This window comes from Mus musculus, chromosome 6 (genome assembly GCF_000001635.26).
Source record: "Mus musculus strain C57BL/6J chromosome 6, GRCm38.p6 C57BL/6J".
In the NCBI taxonomy this organism is placed as follows: Eukaryota; Metazoa; Chordata; class Mammalia; order Rodentia; family Muridae; genus Mus; species Mus musculus.
In genome coordinates, this window is record NC_000072.6 from 82,793,280 (window position 1) to 82,808,127 (window position 14,848).

The 14,848-nt window shown below is 45.3% G+C and overlaps 1 long non-coding RNA gene across 2 annotated transcripts; it reads right to left on the reverse strand.

Annotated features, from left to right (window-relative positions):
- Positions 1 to 10,575: 10,575 nt before the first annotated feature.
- On the reverse strand, positions 10,576 to 11,900 carry Gm38843. Of its 2 annotated transcripts, none has more exons than XR_869195.2 (3): positions 11,725 to 11,894; positions 10,930 to 11,046; positions 10,576 to 10,615 (listed from the first exon to the last, which is right to left on the reverse strand). It is a non-coding gene; the product is annotated as a predicted gene, 38843 (long non-coding RNA). The 2 variants fall into 2 exon arrangements; XR_869196.1 differs by having other exon boundaries at positions 10,581 to 10,615; positions 10,890 to 11,046; positions 11,725 to 11,900.
- Between the last annotated feature and the right edge of the window lie 2,948 nt (positions 11,901 to 14,848).

Genomic DNA, 14,848 nt, shown 5'->3' on the forward strand with positions numbered 1-14,848 from the left:
CTTCCTTCCTTCCTCTCTCTTTCCCCCCTCTCTCTTTTTCTCTCTTTCCTCTCCCTCCCTCTTTCTTTCTTTCTTTCTTTCTTTCTTTCTTTCTTTCTTTCTTTCTTTCTTTCTTCCTTTCCTCTCCCTCTTTCTTTCTTTCTTTCTTTCTTTCTTTCTTTCTTTCTTTCTTTCTTTCTTTCTTTCTTTCTTTCTTTCTCTCTTTCTCTCTTTCTCTCCTTCTCTCCTTCTCTCCTTCTTTCCTTCTTTCCTTCTTTCTTTCTTTCTTTCTTTCCTTCCTTCTTTCTTTTTTCTATGTGGCAGGTATCATGTAGCTCAGGCCTACTTGGAACTTGATGTGTAGCCAAGAATGACCTTGAACTCCTAAATGTTCCATCTCAGCCTCCTTAGGGCTGATTACAAGTGTGCCCCACCACACCCAGTTTTATGTGGTTCTGAGGACGGAACCTAGGGTTTTATGCATGCTAGACAAACACCCTACCAAGGGAGCTATATCCCCAGCCCTTGACTTATGTATATCCTTGTGATATGTATGCATGAATACCGTAACACATGTGTAGAAGTCAGAGGACAAATTTTATGAGTCATTTCTCTCCTTTGACTATGGGTTCCAGAGATCAAACTCAACTCATCAGGCTTGCCCAGCAAACACTTTGGCTGACTGGACCATCTTGTGCCAGACTCCAGAGTTTAATTTTAAAACACCCCAATATAAGTGGATCACTATTGTTACATAGTACCCTTTTATCCATCAACATAAGATCCCTATGTGGTTTGGTGGCTTGTTTGTTCTATTTTTTGAATCAGGGTCTTATGTAGCCCAGGCTGGCCTCAGACTCATTATGTAGCTGAGGATGACCCTTATGTTGATGTCTCCCAAACACTGTGATTACAGTAGACATGTCATCGTTCCCAGCTTGTCACTGATGTCACCTCTTTTCTTTTTCACACTTTGCCCCCAGTACCTGTACCCTCTTTCCTGCCCAGTGCTGGTCACAGGTTGGCATTCTAATATTTTCTAGAGGTCCTTAAATATACCTGCATTCAAGCTTATAAAAGGTGTTTTATAGGCTTATGTTTTTTAATCACACAAATAATGTGTAACATACAAAAACAAACCTCAGAGACCTTCCTGTGAGGTCTGGCCGCACCGGCCCCTCCTGAAACAGTGACTGGGATTCACATCTCCAAATATAAACACGCTCACAATGCCCCTTATTATCTAAAGCAGCCTCAGTGAATCTGCTTCTCGGAATCAGCATGACCCAAGGAAGCCACGACCACACAGGGAGTTTGTGAGGCTTCGTCAACACCTGTAGGTTTCTAGACACCCATAGTCCAGTACTCCTGAAAAGTGTCAGAACCTGTTTTGAAGTAGCTGGCCCTGGGATGAACAAAGATTTGTTTAGGCCAGAGTTAAAGAGTCTGTCTCTGTAGGATCTAGTTAGCTTTGCCAGATGCAGGTACTAACCTAAAGTAAGGTTATAAGCTCTTTGGAAAAACAATACTTGTGATAGAACTTCTAGCATAAAGCCAGACAGAGCAAACAGCCCAGACACACACAGTACATTGATCACAGTGCAGGGGACAAAGGGGACGTTAACCAAGAAAGGAGATCATCTAGGAGTGAGGACTAATGTGGTCAGGAAAGTGCTCGCCCTGATCACAGAGGACCTGGGTTCAGTCCCCAGAACCCACATTCAAAAAGCCAAAAGTGATGGTGTGTTTGAAATCTTAGCACTGGGGAAGCAGACTCGGGGCTTGCTGTCCAGTCAGCCCAGACTACTTGGGGAGTTCTAGAGACTGAGGAAAGACACTGAATGAAAGTTGTCCTTTAGGATACACACAATCTCTATATACACATACACACACATGCACACATAATCTCTATACACACACACATGCACACACAATCTCTATACACACATACACACACAATCTCTATATACACATACACACACATGCACACATAATCTCTATACACACACACATACACACACAATCTCTATATACACATACACATGCATAGACACACACAATCTCCATATATACTCCATATACAATATACACACATACACACACATCTCTATACACACACATATATACATGAGAAGATTAACTTGTATTTTCTTTTTTAAAAGATTTTATTTATTTTTATTTTACATTCATGAGTATTTGCCTGCATGTTTATCTATGCACTACATGTTTGCCTGGTGCCCACAGAGGTCAGCAAAGGGCATCAAGTGTCCGGAACTGGAGTTATAGGCAGTTGTGAGCCACCACATAGTGCTCTTTAAAAAAGTGCTCAAGTCCTCTTAAAAAAAAAGCAGGCAGTGCTCTTAATCACTGAGCCATCTCTCCAACTCACCCCACCCCCAATCCTCTTTCTGAAACCTTGTCTTCCAGCTCCCAAGGTTCTGAGACCTCAGGCATGAACCACCACACTAAGCTTTGGGTTTTTGATGGTGATATTAATGGTTTTTTTGTTTGTTTGTTTGGGTTTTGGGTTTTTTTGGTTTTTTAAGACAGAGTTTCTCCGTGTATCCCTGACTGTCCTGGAACTAACTCTTTAGACCAGGCTGGCCTCGAACTCAGAGATCTGCCACCAGAGTGTTGGGATTAAAGGCATGTGCCACCACACATGGCATAGCTGTGGGTTCTTGCCGTTTACGGCAAAATAAATCACAGTCAAAGTTCAGAATGAAATTATTAGGGAAAGATCATAGAAGAACTTTTGTCATTAGAGGTTTTCACACAACAAAAGCCTGATGTCTCCAAGAAAGGTGAGCTTGGTTATGTTAAAAATCTCTTAAATCCTCAGGATAAACCTCTCACAAACATTTACTTAACATGTGAACAGCTGCTACACACCAATGAGAAAACAACTGTTGTTTCATGTGGGGAAGAAATGGTCAAAACATGAAAAGATCATAGAAAAGGAGACAAATTCTCTGGCCATACAAATACATGCATGAGCCAGGCATGGTGGTGCATTCCTATAATCCAAGCACTTGGGAGGCAGAGAGAGACAAACTAATCTCTTTGAGTTCCAGGGCAACCTGATCTACATAGGGAGTTCCAGGTCAGCCAGGAAAGTAAAATAAAATAGAAATAAATAAATATGCTTAAGAATTCTTGATGCAAATTTGAATTACAAGGCACTTTCAATTCAAATGAAAAAAAAATACAATATTGAAAGCTATATTGAAAAAGATAGTAGTTTTGTATATTCTCACAGAGGGAAATTTAACAATTTTTTTTTTATTGAAAATGGGGCCAGCAAGATGGCTCAGTGGTGGGAACCTGCCTTGAGTTCTATCCCAAGACACTTATTGAGACCTACAAACTGTCTCTTGACCTCCACAAACATACAGTGACAAACTTGCATCCTCCTAGCTACCCATCCCCACACCAATAAATAAAAACAAAGGCTGTTTTAATTAAAACTAAAACCATTTTAATTCTTAAGATTTTATTTACAAAATTACTTGAATCTGTGTAATGTTATATATTCCATTTTCTTTCCAGACAAGGTGACATACACATCTCATCCCAGCAATCAGAAGGCATGAGTGGACAGCCTGATCTACATAGTGAGTTCTAGGCTAGCCAGGAATACTTGGTAAGACCTTGTCTCAAATAAATAAATAAATAAATAAATAAATAGAGAAAGACACACATACAGAGAGACAGAGACAGAGACAGAGAGGGAGAGAGAGGGAGGGAGAGACAGAGAGAGATGGAGAGAGATTTGAGAGGGTGTCCAGGGGAAGTAAGAGGCAGAAGTTAAAGATAGAAATGATCAAAATATATTGTTTCTATGTATAAAATTATTGGTGAATAAATAAAAGGTATTCTAGAAAACATATTTTACTCTAATGTGAAGCAGAGACAGAGGTAGACAGGTATCCATGAGTTCAGGCTAGCCTGATCTACATAGTAAGTTCCAGGCTAGCCAGAGCTACAGAGTGAGTTCTAAGCCAGCCTGTGTGGCGCAGTGAGACCCTGTCCCAGCAACAAAAGCTTGGTGTCAACTATGATTTGTCCAAATGATAGAACATTAGATAGCTGTTAAGTTAGAAAGGTTTCAGCTTAATGATACAGAACGAGTTGTTCCAAGAGCAGAATGAGATTATAGACACTGCAAAATGGAGGAGGGGACAGTTGTGCTCCTGTGTTTGGAAACTTGCAGACGGTCTTTGAAAGGTTGTGCAAGACGCAGAGGGAAGTGTGGCAAGGCAACTGAAACTCCCTGCTTAGCTTTTATACCCGCTCAATCTTGTGCCCACAGATAGGAGCTACAGAATTTCTGGAGAACAGTAATCAATATGTGCACCCATCCACGTATCAGCAGTCATTCTGTTGTCTACTGAGTCACAGTTTTAATTGGTGCTGATTATACACACAAATCAAAACAGGCATTTTCAAAAGGGAAGTTTAATGAGGAAGCAGAAAAGGGCTCACAGAGAAAGGAGGTTTTCTCTTGTGAAAAATGTTTTTCTAAGCATTTGGGATAAAGTAATGTCTGACTCCTCAGATGACAAAGACATGAGAAATGAAAAAGTCCTCCATTGAGAGAGAAAGAGAGAGAGAGAAAGAGAGAGAGAATCACTGCATAAAGCCTGAGGGAATAGGTATCTGGCTGAGGAGACAGGCGAGTCATAGGAGCTCAAGCTAGGCAGAGGTCAGGGAGCAGTGGGGGGTCTCCAGTCTCCAGGACCAGAAACGCAGGAGCCTGGAGCTGAGATGACCTAGACAGGGACCAGAGTGTTGAAATCCTTCTGGAATACAGAGGCCATAAAGAAAAAGTGTCCTCTGGACATAGAGAAGAGATAGTGACTGAGAGTGAGACCTAGACAGAGACACAGCGTCACACAGACACACAGAGACAGAGGCAGAGACACAGACACGGCACAGGCAGACATAGAGAAAAGACAGAACCAAGGGAGACAGAGACACAGATAGACAGACAGACACACAGACAAAAAGAGAGACAGGGGTAGAGACAGAGAAAAGACAGAACCAAGGGAAGGTGGGTGGGGGTGGGGGTAGGGGCAGGGCCAGGGCCAGGGGGGCAGGGACTGAAGACAGAACTCAGGAATTTGAGAGAACAGAGAATCAGAGGACAGAGTCAGTGCTCAACAAGGAGCTGGCCAAGAATCCTCATCTCTCGTTCACATTTCTAATGATTATATCAACAGATAAGGCCATCTGTGCAGGGTTCACCTTCAGGGCGAATGTGCTGTGTTAATATTTATCCCACTTGAAGAACAGTGAGCACACAGTTCTGGGGGCTCTGATGGCTGGGCCTCTCAGAGATACACTTGCTGATCCTAGAGACATCTTTCCCTGACCCTGTAAGGCCGGCCCCCTTCCCCTGGTCCTGTAAATATTCATTCATCTATCCACTCCTGCATCAAGGATACAGAGAGTGTACAGACTGTATCCAGTTGACATGCAGAGGTTAACAGGCAAGTCCAACCCTTACCTCTGTGGAATTCATAACAAAAGGAGGAGACAGACAGACACACAAACAGAAAACACACACACCAAACAACAACAACAAAATCCAACCAACCAACCAACCAAAAAAATGTACATTGCCAATGAGAACTCATGCTCTAAGGGGGAAGGGCAGGTATGTTCAGAATGGGAAGTTGGCAGTGTCTTCAGGTTGCTTTAGGTTGAATTGTCAGGAAAGAGGGTTGCCTCAATGCCCACCTCCAGGTGCAGTGCTCATGAATAACACAACATGCAGGAGTCCCAGATGCTGGCAAGGCAGGAGACAAAAGCTGGGAGGATACCTCAGGAGAGACAGTGTTTACCTTGAAAGAGGACCTGATTTTTTTAATCCTTCTTACCCAGAACTAACCCCAGCACTGGAGAGACTAGAGCAATCCCTAGGACTCCCTGGCCAACTAACCTGACCTACTTTCTAAGTTCCAGGTCAGTAACAGACCCTGCCTCAAAAAACCCAAAGGGGCCAGGTGTGGTGGCCCCTTATCTCAGCAATCAGGAGACAGAGGCAAGCAGATATCTGTGAGTTACAGGCCGGCCAGTCTGGTTCGTGTAAAGAGTTCCAGAGGCCAGCCTGATCTACACAGTGAGTTCCAGGCCAGCCAGAGCTACATAAAGATGACCTGTTAAAACAAAACAGAACAAAACAAAACAAAACAAAACAAAACAAAACAAAACAAAACAAAACAAAACAAAACAAAGGCTGCCCTCTTGTCTTACCATGCACAGGCACATATGAACATGCAGACCCACACACACAGTGTGGTGCTGTTGAGGGGAAGGGAGTATAAGATATGGTTAGGATTCATGGGGAACCTAAAGGATAAGGCAGGAAAGGGAGATCTTTATTCCTGTCAGTGGGTTGATAGAGGACAGACACAGACAGAAAGATACAAACACACAAGACACACAGGTGTCTTGCAGGTGATAACATGGTTCAGAAAGATAGTATGCATGTGTTGTTGCTATTGTTGTTGTTTGGGGAGAGGGGTCTCATTTTGAGATAGGGTCTCACTATGTAGCCCTGTGCAGTCTGTGGACTTAACTTCCTATTTAGGTCAGACTGGAATTCATAGAGATTTCTGCCTACTGTGTACTGGGATTAAAGGAGTGTACCTCAATGCGCGTGAACACATTGGAGTACATGAGCAGGTATGTGTGTTCGTGCACTTGTGTGTCTGCATGCACATATGTTTAAGCACAGTGAGTTCTGTCTGGACCTCGAATTGGAAGGGAAGACAGTGAACAGTTAAGAAGCCTGTAAGACAATGAGACGAAAGATGGAAAAAGCTTGGTAAAGGATGATGCCTGCAGACAGAGAAGTAGATAGAGTCAAAACAATGTCTTTAAATGAGGGACATCATGCACTGATTGGCTGGAGGTAAAAGGGTAAGAACACTCCAGAGTCCTGGCTCTGCAGGCAGGTAGTAGTGTATGCTAACAGGGGAAATGGCAGGGAAGATAGAGTAGGTGACTAGATGCAGATGCCACTTGAGACATGTGACCATCCCTGTGGATCTGATGTTTATCCTTCTCAGATTGGTAGATAGTGCTCAGGCCTCCTATCCAGTGTAGATTGTACTGAGCTGACTCTTCAAGGGCTCCTTCACAGTAGGCTAGGCTCATGATGTGCAGTTTGTCCCCAGTGATCTTTGGTGTGGTGCTGATTCCTGGCTCAGTCATTGTAATGAAACTATTATTGGTTTCATTTAACATAGATAGCTAGATCACTGCTGTAAGATGCAACTTCTACATGAGGCCTCTAGCCTTGGGTGGAACTAAGGGTGACTCTTCCTTTAGGGCTTGGCTTGAAAAAGATACAGTTCCTAGATAACTCAGTCATTTGAAGATTTCAGATTATCACTCTCCACTGCCTTATGATTATAGAGTAACGAGGCCCATGACCTCAGACAGTCGTTTCCAACCTGCAGGTCACGACCCCTTTAAGGACTGAATGACCCTTTTACAGGAATTCCTAAGACCCTGGGAATTTTATAATACCACACCTAACAACCACAGATATTTACATTATGGTTCACAACAGTAGCAAAATTACAGTTATGAACTAGCAATTGAAGTGTTTATAAAAAGATACGGGGTGGGGTGGTGGATATGTCCTGTGGAGGTGTGGTGAGGTATGGGGGAAGAAGGTACCTCAGTGGGCCCATGTCAAGGCACCCCTTCCTCCTGAGGGACCAACCACATGACAGTATAGTACAGAATAGAGTTTATTTAGGGCCTGGGAAGGTGAGTCAAGAGGGTAGTAGAGGCAGAGAAAGGCAGAGAGAGGGAGAGTAGAGGAGTAGAGGCCAGCCATATGCACGTGGAGAGAGTGGGGAAGGCGATGGGGAAGGTGCAAGGAGCAAGAAGGCAAGAGACCAAGAGGGAAAGAGAGGGAGGAGGGAGCAAGCAGCCCTTTTTACAGCCAGGCCTACCTGGCTGTTGCCAGGTAACTGTGGGGTGGCAGAATGCTAACAGCAATGAAAATAACTTTATAAGGTTGGAGGTCCCCACACATAAGAACTGTACTAAAGGGTCACAGCATTAGGAATGTTGAGAACCACTGGCCTAGAAGAGCCTTCAAGATGAAGAAAGTTAGGCACTGGAGAGATGGCTCAGTGGTTAAAATCACTGACTGCTCTTGAGAGGATCTAGGCTTGGTTCCCAGCACCCACATAGCGGCTCCCAAGTGTCTGTGGCTCAAGTCCTAGGGGATCTCATCTCCTCTTCTGGCCTCTGAGGACACCAGACACAAATGTGGTGCGAATATACACATGCAGGCCAAAATGCAAGCGAAATCAAAGTAAACAAACCTGGTTTGGTTTTTTTTGGTTTTTTGTTTGTTTGTTTCTCTGTTTAGCCCTGGCTATCCTGGAACTCACTTCGTAGACCAGGCTGGCCTCGAACTCAGAAATCCGCCTGCTTCTGCCTCCCAAGTGCTGGGATTAAAGGTGTGCACCACCACCGCCCGCCCACCCGGCTCTGGTTTTTGTTTTAAGGCTGCCAGGGACTTGGGGGTGGGGAGATAGTGCTGCTGCTGCTGCTGCTGCTGCTGCTGCTGCTGCTGCTGCTGCTGCTGCTGCTACTGCTGTTAAGAGGTAGGTTGTTTTATCTTCCTGCATGTCTGTGCCTGGTGCCCATAAGAGGTCAGAAGAAGAAGTTGGATTCCCCAGAATTGGAGTTACAGACAGTTGTGAGCTGTACCAGTGGACGTTGGGAATGGAACCAGGTCATCTGGAAGAGTGGCCAGTGCTCTTAACTGTGCTTACTAACCCTTGGGAAATTCTATTTATTTGTTTGTTTGTTTGTTTGTTTGTTTGTTTGTTTGTTTCAAACCTGACAGACTCTTTAGGACATACATACTTTCCATACATTCTTTATACATCCCTTTATCATGAGCTCTCATCTGGGTCCATGGAAGTAGAATCAACGTACTTTTAAATGTTCATTTATTTGTCTTCTTACATTTATTTATTTATTGTCTCCTTTTTTTAGGGAGCATGTTTGTTATTGTTGTAGACAGACCCTCACTGTGTAGCCCTGTGTGCCTTCCTCTGCCTCCAAGTGCTGAGGTTAAGGGAGTCTGTACCATGCCTGGCCATACTTGAACCCTGCCCCTCTAGGCTCCACCTCCAGAAAGCTGGGATTATAAACTCGTGCGCCACCATATTTGCCTCAGATTCAGCTTTACAATGCTTCAATCTAGTAAGGCAGCTGAGGCTCTGATGCAGAAAGGCTGGAAACAGCGTGAAGAACCCGCTCTGTGAAGGATCCCCAAACCAGATTTGTACTGACAGGTACATCTTCCCCTTAGGTTAGAACGTCGGGCCCCAGCAGCCATGTCTGGAAGACACTGCACAAAATGCCCGTGTGATGGAGGACTTGACCTTTCCAAACAATTGGGAAAGTCACCGGTGAATAATGAGTTGCACAAAGTAAATTTACCATCCTTTCAAGCTTGTGTTAGGAAATGATTCTTCAGCTAGTGCTGCCCCACCCCCAACACATCTCCCTCCCTCCCTCCCTTTCTCTCTCTCTCTCTCCTCTCCATATCTTGGGTTCAGAGCACCATCAAGGACCACTGTGTAGGAAACTGTCATGGAAAACAGAGATGGTATCCCCCTCTAGAGCAAATACAGGCTTATTTGCTGCCTACATAGTAGCAGGGTCTCTTTGTGGCAAGCCCAAGTATCTTAGTTACTGTTCTGTCGTTGCGAAGAGACAGCACGGCCAAGGCAACTCACAAAAAAGTGTTTAATTTGGGCTTCCAATTTTAAAGGATAGTAGAGTCCTTTACCATCGTGGTGAGAAGCATGGCAGGAATGGCACTGAGAGCAGTAGCTGAGAGCTTACATCTGATGGTGGGGGGGGGGGGAAGGGGGAAGGAGAGGAGGGGAGAGGGAGAGGGAGAGGGAGAGGGAGAGGGAGAGGGAGAGGGAGAGGGAGAGGGAGAGGGAGAGGGAGAGGGAGAGGGAGAGAGAATGAATTAGGAATGTGGGAATGGTATGGAATTTTGAAACCTCAAGGCCCACCCCCAGTGACACACCTCCTCCAACAAGGCCATACCTCCTAATCCTTCCAAAACAGTTCTGCCAACTGGGGATCAAACGTCTAAATGTGTGAGCCCGTGTGGCCATTCTCATCCAACCATCATATTGAAGTAGGCTTACTGAACTTTACAGAAGCCTGGGGACCTTAAACTTGGGGGTCAGCTCTTGTTATGTGACCCAGTACATGTACAATTATTTGGCTTTTACATGCCCTCTTATAGCAACTGGGATTTGAGGAATGAATACAAAAATATTAATGCTCTGGCTACTGCTGTCACAGTATAAGAGCCACTTCTTGTGGCTATGATGAATTACAGCTTAAGGGCCGATGGCTCAGTGGGTAAAAGCACTTGACATGCAAGTCTGATGTCTAAGTTGGGGTTTTACTGCTGTGAACAGACACCATGACCAAGGCAACTCTTATAAGGACAACATTTAATTGGTGCTGGTTTACAGGTTCAGAGGTTCAGTCTGTTATCATCAAGTTGGAGCATGGCAGCATCCAGGCAGGCATAGTGCAGGAGGAGTTGAGAGTTCAATATCTTGTTCTGAAAGCAAACAGGAGAAGACTGACTTTCAGGCAGCTAAACTGAGGGTCTTAAAGCCCACACCCACAGTGACAAACTTCCTCCAACAAGGCCACATCTACTTCAACAAGGCCACACCTCCTAATAGTGCTACTCCCTGGGCCAAGCATATACAAACCACCACACCTGATGACCTGAATTTGATTCCTAGAATCCTTGGTGGTAGGAAAGAAATGACCATCAAAAGTTGTTCTCTGAGGACCTGTGAGATGGCTCAGTGGGTAAAGGCACTCACCACCAAGCCAGGTGACCTGAATTCATTCCTTGGGACTCACATGGCAGAAGAAGAAAACCAGCTTTTGCAAATTGTCTTCTGACTTCCACATTGGTGCTACGGCAGAATGCTTCCCCCACCAAATCTGGGGTGGTGGTCCATGCCTGTCATTTCAGCCCTCATGAGGTGGAGAAGGAGAATCACAAGTTTATGGTTATCCAGCATAGTGAGTTCAAGATCAGCCCTGGCTACAGGAGGCTTCGTCTCAATTTTTTAAAAATTGAAGTTAAAAATAAGGAAGAGAAAGAAAAAGAAAGAAAGAAAGAAAGAAAGAAAGAAAGAAAGAAAGAAAGAAAGAAAGAAAGAAAGAAAGAAAGAAAGAGAGTAGCCTAAGAGATATCATCACACCCTCTAGGTTATCCAAGGCCCTTCACATTTCTGCCACTCTCCTCACGTTCTTTCCTCCCTCAAGCACAGCATCTTTAGCCCCATCCTACACATGTAAAACCTTCACAACACTCCTGCTTTGATCAAGATCCACCACCCACAGGTCAAGTGCAAGCTTCCCAAATGGGGATTCCTTCATTAGCTACCTTTCCAATACAGCTCTTTCCCCATTGAGTCTAGTCTCTTCCCAGTGAATGGAAGAGATGGAAGAATAGGGTTCTCTAATCCTTTCTGAACCTTTGTTTAAAAATGCTATAGTGCAGGCTTTCTCGTATACATGCATATGTGTCTCATTTCACTCACACACACACACACACACACACACACACACAACACGCACACACACACACACACCCCTCCCCCAGTCTTCCATCCCAAACACATGCATAATTGCAGTAGACAAAGACACCTCTAATCACACCAGGCCACGGAGAACAGCTTTCTGTTGTTGGTCTTTGTTTTTCAGTTCAGGATGTGTGTACACTGTCCCCACACTCTGACTTTTGTCTCTAAGCTGAGTAAGGAGAGACTGAAGGCCAGGGAACTGTGCATTGCACAAACTTTCTCTTCCTTCCTATTCATCTGCACAAGAGACAGGATGGCACAGTAGAAAGGATCTGAGAATGCTTCGTGGTTGTTTCTTGATCCTCAAAATACTTTCTTTAGGGCTGGGGATGTGGCTTGGTCAATACAGTGCTTGCCTTGCAGGCCTGAGGCTCTGAGCTAAATGTTCAGAAGTCAGACATTTAAAAAAAAAATCTGTGGGGCAGTGGTGGCGCACCCCTTTAATCCTAGCACTTGGGAGGCAGAGGCAGGCAGATTTCTGAGTTGGAGGCCAGCCTGGTCTACAGAGTGAGTTACAGGACAGCCAGGGCTATACAGAGAAGCCCTATCTCGGAAAAAAAGAAGAAGAAGAAGAAGAAGAAGAAGAAGAAGGAGGAGGAGGAGGAGGAGGAGGAGGAAAGAAAAAAGAAAAGAAAAGAAAAGAAAAGAAAAGAAAAGAAAAGAAAAGAAAAGAAAAGAAAAGAAAAGAAAAATCTACACATGGTGATCCACACTTTCAATCCCAGCTATGGGGAATGCATATATACATGTACACACACATGCATGCATATATATATACACCCATCCATGTACACATACACATTTGTACAAATAATTTTTACATTTCAAAAATTTTCTTTCTTTTTTTACTTTAAAGATTTTATTATATATATAAAACAAGTACACTGTCACTGTCTTCAGACACACCAGAGGAGAGTATCAGACCCCATTACAGATGGTTGTGAGCCACCATGTGGTTGCTCTATGCTTACTTTGCACTCACTCTTCTTCCTTCTCCCCACCTCCTCCCCTTCTTTTTGTCCCCTATGGTTGGCCATTGACTCATTATGTAATGGATGGCCTTGGGCCCCTGGTTCCCCAGCCTCCAGCTCCTGGGCACTGGGATCAAAGGCTTACACCACTGTACCTGGCTTCAGGTTTCCCTCTTGCTTTACTGGACTCCTGGCAGTCAGGAGTTTGCCGAAGTCAGGGCTCATGGGACATCACAAATGCTCTAAGCAAATGACACACCCAGAAACGGCAGACATGTGAGAGGCACAGACCTTTGTTGGCACTTACATTGCATCATCACATGGGAGTAACCAAGCCCACGTTAAATAGAAAGTATTACCTGGGTATGGTGGCACAGGCCTGAAATCCCAGAATTTGGGATATAGAGACAGGAGGATCAGGGATACAAGGCCAGCTGTCACTTGAGTTTGAATCAAGCCTGGATTACATGAGATCTTACCCCCTCCCCCTCCAAAAAAAAAAAACACCAAGAAATAGAGAGAAAATATAAATTTTAAGAATTATAAAATAGCAGTGTCCTTTTTGGAACCCCCCCCCCCCCACTCTCAAGGCCTCTCACATTTCCTTAGTAAATCTACATTCACTCTGCTAGGAGAGAAAGGAGGAGTAAGGTGGGGGTCCGGGAAGATGGCTCCCTTTGTATAGTGCTCGTCTTGTAAGCATAGGGACCTGGTCTAGTTGCCCAGCACCCAAGTGAAAGTGCTGGGTGGGGCAACAGGCACATGTAATCCCTGAACCTGAGAGGCGACAGGCAGGCACCAGGGCTGGCTCTCAGCCAACCTATCCTACAAAGACAGTTCCTGAGGAATGGCAGCCTGACAACCAAGCTTGTCCTCTATCCTGTGTGAGCGAGCGCACGCACACACACAGACACACACACAGACAGACACACACACACACACACACACATGAGGGGAGGTAGGGGTGAGAGAGAGAATTGTAAGATGGCATCAGCAAGATATTAAATCAAGCACAAGGTCCTCCGCAGTGCATGCAGCCTGTGTGACTCCCAGGTCACATGTCTATGAAGTTGGTCCTCTCTGGAAAGCCATCAATATCCCTATGAGACAAGGTGAAGTCAGGTGGCTCAAGTGCTGTCCCTTTTGCCACCACTATTTTCTTCAGATGAGTTCTTAGGCCCCGCTCCCAGAGCCAGGAATTTAATACCCTCCTCTACAGCCTATGACAGCTGACAGCCTCTGCCAAGGGGGCAATGAACTCTCTCCGACTGACTTCTAGTTCCAGTCAGGGCCAAAACACTTGAGTAGAGAGAGTCAGGCTCGACATGTGCCCTGTAGGGTAAAATGACAGCCACCCCTGCCTTGGGCAGCAAGTGTCCTGTGATGATAGTTCAGCTGTGACCTCTTGCCAGGTTCTCAGCTAAGTTCCCACTCAGCAGGACACATCTCTTGGGAGTCACTTGTCAGAAGGTAAACAAGCCCGTGGAAGGGAGAACACTTTTTCAGGACACCCTGTCATGGTTACCTGTCTCATTGCTGTGACAAAGTGCCCAGTGGAACCTGCATAAGGTGAGAGGGGCATGCTTTGGCTCCCAGTCTGAGGTCCACAGTCCCTTGTGACAGGGAAGGCATGAGGGCAGCTGGTCCCTCGGTCCCCTCAGTTAGGAAAGTGGGGGAAGCTGGGGTCAGCCACTGCTTCCTCCTCCCTTTTAACCCAGCCTGGGGTTCCAGGCTGTGGAGTGGTTGTTGGCTTACAGGCAATTCTGTTCAACTCCTTCCAGGGACATAGGAGTGGCTTACATCATCTGTCGCCATTACCTGCCACCAGGATCAGGTGACACAGAAAAAGGACTCTGCCACCCCAGCTCTCCTCCCTCTCCCTCTCCCTCTCCCTCTCCCCCTCCCCCTCCCCCTCCCCCTCATTTCCATGTGTTTCTGGCCTGCTTCTCTTTCTGTTCATCTCTGTCCCTGCTTCCCTGCCCTCGTGGCTCTTCTTCTGTCTATCTTCCTCTGCCACTTCTCCAGGTCCTCATGTCCCTCCCTTCTCCCCCAAAATAACCCCCCCTTATACCAGGTCTGACACATGGTGTGATTTTTCAGGGGATGTCTTGGCATGGGCCTGCCAGGTACTCCCACCCAATGCCACATTATATTTCATAATAATAATGCTATTCATGTGCAGTGTGGGTTTTTTAGACTGCAGTAGGTTGTGTAGAC